The sequence below is a fragment of the Aquila chrysaetos genome, chromosome 12 (assembly GCF_900496995.4).
Source record: "Aquila chrysaetos chrysaetos chromosome 12, bAquChr1.4, whole genome shotgun sequence".
Taxonomy (NCBI): domain Eukaryota; kingdom Metazoa; phylum Chordata; class Aves; order Accipitriformes; family Accipitridae; genus Aquila; species Aquila chrysaetos.
The window spans coordinates 24,987,871-24,996,547 of NC_044015.1; positions in this window are offsets into that span (position 1 = coordinate 24,987,871).

Here is an 8,677-nt window from a genome sequence, read left to right on the forward strand (position 1 = left end):
ACACAGTTTACTGTCTGTTCCTGTAGGATGTATGTGGATAAAGCAAAACTACTGGGCATGAAGGGGTAACTGAACTTCTACTGTAATATTAGAGAAGGGGGCAGTGAAGTTTCTTTCTTTAAAAACTAGCCCGTATTGGCAGGAGTTTTAAAGTTTGTCCCTACTGACAATAAACACTGAATCAATTGATTTTAAAAGATCTTTGTCTTTTGACAAGAATAACAACTTGAAAAGCAAAGGCACTGCACTTGACTGAAGACAAATTCACCTAGGTCTCAATTATTTACTATCTGCTATGCTTCATAAAGAGAAAAAGAAAATAATCTAACAAGTTTTATAATAACAAACGGGCTTATGAATAGAACTACACTGCTAAATTATTCACAGAAAGTAAAATACAAGCACTAAAAGAGGAGTCAAGAAAGCAAATAGGTACCCTGTTTTGCCAAATGAAGTCAACTGTGCTACAGAGTGTATTTGATAATCATGGTAATTATTTGAGCAAGGCTGTTCTACCGTTGGGCTTACATAGGAGCCCTAGACCTAGCAACAGGTATATGAGCTAAATGAAAACACTCCCCTAACTAACCAACTTAAAGGTCTGCAAAACCAAAAATGATAGTAGAGGAAAAGAAGCTTTTCAAATGCAGTACAGTGGCCAAGGGCATGCCGGAATGCAGTCAAACTTTTGAATACAGTATTTTTTGACAATACCTATTAAATGTAACTGAATATGAAAAGATATCAACACCTGATCATTTCTCATCTGATGAAAACTCTGACTTCTACTGACCATTAGTTGGAGCAAAGATAATTTTCATGTTCCTAGAAGATACACCCAGCTGTTTGTAGCATCTTACTAGTACTTTGTTACATTAGAGGTTTAATTGCAGAGAAATGCTGCCTTGTAATTACCTATTCACCACAGGCAAGAGGGATTTTGCTTCTTCCGCTTTTCCATATTAAAACAGAAGCTATTGCTCAGATAGTGAAGTGGCCTCTTTCTGTAATACTGTAAGGCGCCTTTCTCTAGACTATGAGATTTATAGTTGATTAAGAAAAATTAAATGCAAACAATTACAGCATCGAACCTGCAACCACCTATTCTGCCATTACAAATACTTAACTGAATTTGTACAGGAACGCAAGTGCCAGCTAATATAACTCTTAAAAGGCTACCTTCATTTCTGGAGGAAAATTCATCAGTCCTGAGGCAGACTGACAGCTCCAAATCTCAACTATTGCAACAAAAATGCTACAGGATACGATTACTTAAACAAGATGATCTCTACACCAGAGCTAGAAGGAAATATTTTTGACAGACAAATTACTTCAGATAAGTTTTCTCTAACCTCTGGAAAAAAATCAGATGGAAAATTACTAGAACCTTGTCTTGTCTGCATCAATCTATGGCAGCACTGAACAAGGAAAACAGCACATTCAGGAACTAGCTGTTCTTGCTGGAACACTGTTCACTGTACCGCTGCACACTGCTTGAACCTTTGCCTGGGAAGTCTGACAGCTACCCATTCAAGTTTCCACTGCCTGTCACAGCAATAGTGGATACCACCTAACATACAATTCCACAGTCCAATGTTACGATAGCATCCACTTTTTCTGGTATCAGAGAAAACGTGTTCATTTTTGAGAAAGTAGAGATTTAGATTAGCTGAAAGCTGAAAAGTAGACTTAGATTAGATGTAAGGAAGTTCTTCACTATGAGGGTGGTGAGGCACTGGAACAGGTCACCCTGAGAAGTTGTGGATGCCCCATCCCTGGAAGTGTTCAAGGCCAGGTCGGATGGGGCTTTGAGCAACCTGGTCTAGTGGAAGGTGTCCCTGCCCATGGCAGGGCGGTTGGAACTAGATGATCTTTAAGGTCCCTTCCAACTCAAACCATTCTATGATATCTGCCAATTGCAATTAAGTAAAATGTTTTCATATTCCTATTCCTAAACCCTCTTAGAGAGATACCATCTTTCATCCTAGAGCAGCTACATTTTATTGATGGGTGATACCCAATAAAATATTTTTTAAACTGGGTATCCTTTGGAAGGTAAAATACTATTTAATAAGCTCATCAGCATCTACCCTTGTTTTTTCACTGTCTGATCTGCCAAATTACACGTTGCAAGGACAAAAGGAGTGGACGAACTTAAAGTACCTTCCCACCTATCCTGTATGTTCAGTAGATAATGGTAACAGCTTGCAGCCATAGAACGCTCACCTGGATATATGGTAGAGAACAAGCAGCCTATGTTACAAGTTCTACACTCATCCACCTGCAGCAGAGAGCTCTAGCAGATTTCACACCTAATTGTGACATTTCCTTATCTGCTCAAAAATGTTCCTGAGCTACACAGTATCTCTGAATTTTCATCGTTGGCTGAATCTGACAAAACTCTTGGTATCATATCTCCCTCTCACTCATCTTGAGCAGATCTTGTTAGTGCAGATTAGAACTTGTTAAAGATTAATTCTTAAAGCATCCTCAAGCTTTCTTTTCCAACAAAGGAAACATGAATTATAGGCTCACACATAAACTTTGCCCCCATCTTGAATACTTGCTGCCCTTTATAAATCTTAGATTTCTTCCCCTTGTGTGTGTTCAAAGGAGAGATTTTATTGCCTCCAGGGGTTGTTAAACTGATTGCAATACCACGTATTTAGAGCAGTTCAGTGGGAATTAAGCTGGTTCAATGCTGTCAGACCTAGAATATAGCTGTCAAATAGCATTACAAGTAAAACACCCTTGATAAGAAATAATGACCAAGTGTCAATCTGTTTTTTACCAGCAGCATTACAGATTTGGCTTGCCAATGAAAAATGCAATATTATGCACATTATAGTAGCTATGCTTTTGTGATGCTACATAGGAAAGGGTGTTTCAGTCTTTCAATTTAGCTTATTTTTAGATGACACAATTTGATCACAAAAATGTGTCTCAGACCTACCTTGGGTTCAAAGCAGCAATGCTTAAAGTCTTAACATCCTTGCTCTCTTCTGTAAAAACAACAAAACCCAAAAAACCCCAAAAAACCCCCAAAACAAACACCCCCCCCAAAAAAACAGCAAAAACAACCCCCAACCATCCACAACCCAAAAAACCCCAAACCAAAACCAACACATGCATTAAAAATTCATTAATCATATTCCCTAAGTGTTAGCCATGCAGAAATTAAAACAGCCTATTTGGCTTAGAGATGCTTTATACTGTTATAGCATAAAGGTTCAAGCTTCAGATATCTGTAACTTCACACTACAATACAACCCATTAGGTACTGTTATTTTTCTGATTAATGGATTGTTGGTTTTTTTAATGATGGCAATATGTACAAAATTGCTATATTTATTAAGATTTCTTTTGCAGATCCAAGTATTTGTCACTTATATGAAGAATTAACATGCAATACATTTTTTAATACTTAAATACTCATTATTCGTATACCAATACTTAAGTGCTTACTACTCTAACACTTAAATCATCAGGTGACAATACGTTTACAAATGTGTATTCGTTTTTGATAATGCTAAAAACTTATATGAAATTGTTCCCATAAACAAACAATGAGACTTTAAAACCTAAGAAAAAAGGTTACTTAAACACAACTTAAGACTCATTTAACCAGATGTGATAGGGTTCAAAGTAACATGCCTGAAAACTTGGTTTAGATAAAGCAGGAGATATTTTAAAATGTCTGCAATAATTTGGGGTCACAGTTTCAGCCAGAATAAGCTTTTCAAGATTTTGTCTGGGAGAGATGCAAGAGGAATGATATACAAAGTAAGGACAATGAAAATCTAATGTAATGTCTTTCACAAAGGCAGCATACAGTTCCCCAGGAGCCACTGATGAATGAACAGGTAACAGAAGGTAAACAAAACACAATCCAAACTCTAAAGCACACTAAGATTAAGAATGTGAAGCCAAATTGTGCTTTCTATCGCATTCAAAGAGGGCACCTGTTGACAGCAGTGAAAGTTCCAGCACATGAGATAAAAGTAATACGTTTAAAACATTATTAGTACTTTGACAGAAACCTACAAAAATAACCCAACAAAAATTTTTAAATTAAGAAGACTCTTAATATTGTCTCCCAATTTAAAACTGCAAAATACCTTCCATCTCTGAAATAAGCAAAGGACAGACAGCATCTTTGTGTTTACTACCTTCAAACTTACACCTGATGTTTTCCATTTTGTAAACTTTTTCCCTGCATTTTATTAATCCATTACAAAGAAGCCAAATTAATAACTAGCTGAGGTGTAACTAAAAGAAGCTTGCATATGGCTGAAAATGTGGGTTTCAAGTATGCATACAGACAGCAAAGAGGACAAGACTGAGGAACTACCTCTAGTCCAACAGCTTCAATAGGGCTGTACAAAATCTGAACATTTCAGAGCTGATGAGCCACTACAAGTCCTTACATGCCTATGCAATTCCCTGTCTTCAGTGAATCTACATGATATGAAAGTTAACTCTGAAAACGGGCCAGAACATTTGAATAGAGATAAATGGGCCAGAATATTTGAATAGAGGCTTCTGGGTTTGGTTTGGGTTTGGGTTTTTTTTTTTGGCAGATATGTTTCAGAACAGAAAGTCACAGTAAAGCATGACTGTTGCCAGCTTCAGACCCTGATCTTCCTTATCAATCCAGGGCTTTGAGCTCAAACTGTCCCCTAAACTGATTGCATACTCATTATACAGGAGTAGGCAATACTAGTACCAGGCAACAGTACTAGCTAAACAGTACAACATTATAATCACTCTAAAAGATAAAACAGATGTTCCAATGTATTTAAAAAAAGTAAATTCTACTTTCTGCATTAATGATCAACATTCATTATTAATGGCTAAAGTACTGCATGGGGTATTCTGTTTTGGATGAATTCATAAGAATTAACTTCCACTTCCACTTGCATTTTTGCTTTAATGCTTTTCCCGTTCCTCCTGTGAAATGTTTACAGCTCACACAGCGATGCTGGAGGAGTAACTGATTTCAAGCTCAATGTCATCGTTTCATAACTATGCTTAAGGAATCACAGGGTAATAGAGTGTCACCACTGAGTAATATGAATAATTTCACATTGCGAGATAAATGAGGCAAAGATGGGGCATTTATCCAAAAATCAATCCAGAGGCACATGCAAGACTCCCTTTCATTTTTTCTTCCTTAAGTGAAGTGGGAGATATCTGTGTGTGATTTCATTTTGTTTCCATTTATACAATTCAGCATGCAGTCTGTAATTATAGATTTTGGTACAAACCAGCACAAGTTTCTCGTTATTGATGTTGAAAAACTGTCCTTCAATTGGTTTTGCAAGCTATTTTTCTTCCTGTACTGCAGCTATGTCACAACCAGTTAAATTGTACTGCAGGCAAGGTTCTTTTAAATTTATTTGTATTTTAGTAAATTTTTTTCTTAATTGAAAATTTTAAGTTAATTTTGAATCATTCAGAAAGAGCATCAACCAATGCATCAAACTGACACAATCATTATTTAGCTTGATAAAAAACACTTCAATAAAAAATTGTTTGAACTTTACCTTAAAAATAGAACTTTGCTGCCCTCTACCTGTCAATTTCCAGACTGTGGGAGAAGACTGAAAAATCAGAACTATGTCCAAAGTCCCAGACTTTTCACAGAATACTTAAGAGAGCTTGGAATTCAGCTACAATTACACAATCTGTCTGGATCAGGCAGAAGAATCAAAGTCACAATTATCATCCCCCTTCATTGAGTTTAAATGAGGGAATGCTATAAAACTATTTGGAAAATACAAAAAAACCCCAGCCAACCAGCTCTTTTGCTTATGATTAAACGTGGAGTGCACAACCACCATGGGAAGAATGATTGCTAAAAGCTTTCAATTATATTCAGCTGGAAGTCACTGCCCCAAAATCACTCACTCATTTAATCATCCATTACTGGGGCTACCAGCATGGCTTTCCTCGGGCCAAAACCACTCCACTTTTAAGTATTATGTTCAGTGCATGTAGGACAACAGCCATGTTTCTACCTCTGCTTTCTCTCACAGGAGTACACAGCCTCTTTCCTTTTACAGGCTATATTCCTCAAACATTCTGGGTTTGTTTTGCTCTGTTATGAAAGGCAAGACCTGCAAGAGAAAGCAGAAGGAATCAGTCTGAGTCCCCGCTTCAACGGACTTTCTTTCTGTTGCACTAAAAAGCGCTGAACATCTACAACTGAAATCACTGAAACAAAAGAAAACCTCTCTTCCTTGCTTTCCTTCTTCCATCAGACATTCAAGTTGCATTTGCGCTAAACACTTGTGACCAGAGAATCAGCACAATTGTTACAGCACTCAAGTCAAGCACTATTAATTTAGACGGCAACAGTTCTACCCCTCCTTTTTAAACCTGCAGTTTGTTCATTGGTTTCTCTTAATGCCCACTTAATTAAAATACCAGAAGAAAAAAAAAAAAAAACAAAACCCACCCCTCTTTGAATCTCCAGTAGCCTATCCATCTTCCCCTCTCATTGAAGGGTGGTAAAAGCTTCTAATTAATACTTCCCATGTACCCAGTTAGTTCGACAAAACAGGGAGACAGAGACAATGTCCTTAATATCATGATGGATAGGATCATATGAAATTAAAAGCTAAGGAGACACTTTCCACCCCCTGCCACCTCACCTTTTGGTAACTGAAGCCATTAGCCAAAAGTAGACATACATGGAATACAGTGAAGGACCACTGCATTTTAATGAAGTCCTAAAATAAGAGATTACTCAGGCTACTTGTACCATGCACTAGAGCACACCAAGTCAAACGTCTAGAGTATGTCATTAACTTTAAAACATAATGAAGTGTTTGCATCTAGGGAATATAAACACACAAGCAAGATCCCCTTTGTTAATTCTACTCTTTGAAAGCCAGTATGAAGTAAAACAAGGCGAGTATACCTTTTTAGATACACCCTTGATTTAATCCTCTTCTAAGCAAAGCCCTCCTTCACACAGAAGGAGACCCAATCGATAGTTGTTCCAATGTGTATTATTCCAGTAACATTAACAACCCTTCAGATCCGACTGTTACTAAAATCAAGGAATCTGCATGGAGAGAAAAAGTTATCTTTCATTAGGGTTAATGGCAAAACTCCGAGAAGCTTGGCAGGAAGAGAGACAGCTCCTGCTCTGGACAGCTTATAAAGATGTAAGAAGAGCACAAGCTATCCGGAGAGTGAGAGGGAGCGAGAAGGCCTTTTCTCAGTCATGGTCTAGGTTCTACTCCCATAGAACCTAACAAATCAACACTGATCATCTCAGGATTACACCAGGCTCTGCTACCTACCACCACAGAGGATAAAAAGCCTCCAAGAAGTTCACTTGGGATCTCATTTTATTAACCACTGCTGCACAGAAACTACACCAGTGGGCTCCATTATAAAGCCTTAAGACAGACAGTCAGACAGACTCAGCAATTCAGACTTTGTTGGTTGTTTTTTTTTCATCTTGAGTTTGTTTTAAAGAACACCACCACAACTCCTTTTTTTGTGAAATTCCCAGAAAAAAAGCCAAAAAAACAGCAAGGCTTTCAAGAGGAACTGAAAACCAGATGAGTTTCACATGCCACAAAAAAACAATTTTTTAATGGAAACCATGGAGAACCACTTTGGAAATACAAGGACTGAAACACTGAATGAGCACTTCTTTTGCTCATGGAAAAGGAATTAAATGAAAGCATCATCTTCAACAAAGAACACAGGTACAGAGTAGGCATTTTATTTAAACAGAAGTCCTGGGGTTATTCAGTCATGGTAGCAATAAAATATGCAATTCTGTGGTAGGCTCTCTCTCTTGAAACCTCAAAATACTTTCAGCTGTTTTATGAACTTTTATAATTTCCTTATCCAAGTGAAAAGTTTAACTATTACTAAATTAATTTCTACAAGACATCAGAAGTCATTAGAAGAGCTAAATACAAGCAGAGAACCCTTGACCCCTATTCAGTTACTTCTAAAGCAATACTTCCTCTCATACCACCATTATTCAAGGAGGTTTTGGGGGGTTTGGTTTGGGTTTCTTTGTTTGGTTTGGGGTTCTCGTTTGGTTTTGTTAACTACCAGTGCTATCAAATAGCAGTCAAACAAATAAAAAAAATAGAAGTACCACAACAAAAACTCGTTCAAGCAATCCCTTCCCAACCCATAGAAGCTCTCCAAACTGAGAGGTCAATGTAAAGGACCTAACCCCCATGATTTTAAGGAAGTATTTTAACTCCACTGATAGAATTGGAGCAACCTGAAGTCTGTTCTCCTGTGAAGGGCTTATGATATTTTCTGACCAACTCAGAGGAAAGGAACAAATACAAGAAGTTTTATGAGCACAGTTAAGGATTTTATAATAGTATCATCACAACTGTACTCCATCATGCAAGTTCAACAAAACTAAAGGTAGAAATATAATATTGCTAGGGAATACCACTAGACAAACATCTTACAAACATTCTGCATTTGTATACTTCTACTGTAATGTTAAAATTAAGGCTGAACAGCTTGGTTTTATGATAGTCTGCCAATAAAGTCCAAAAGAATTTTTCAAGAGATAGACATTGACTTAAACTTAGGAAAAAAATAAAAATCAAGCCCCTTCTAATTAGGAATATTTTTCTTAAGTTAGGAAAAAGAACTCCACAATAATCTTTGAAAAAAGAAA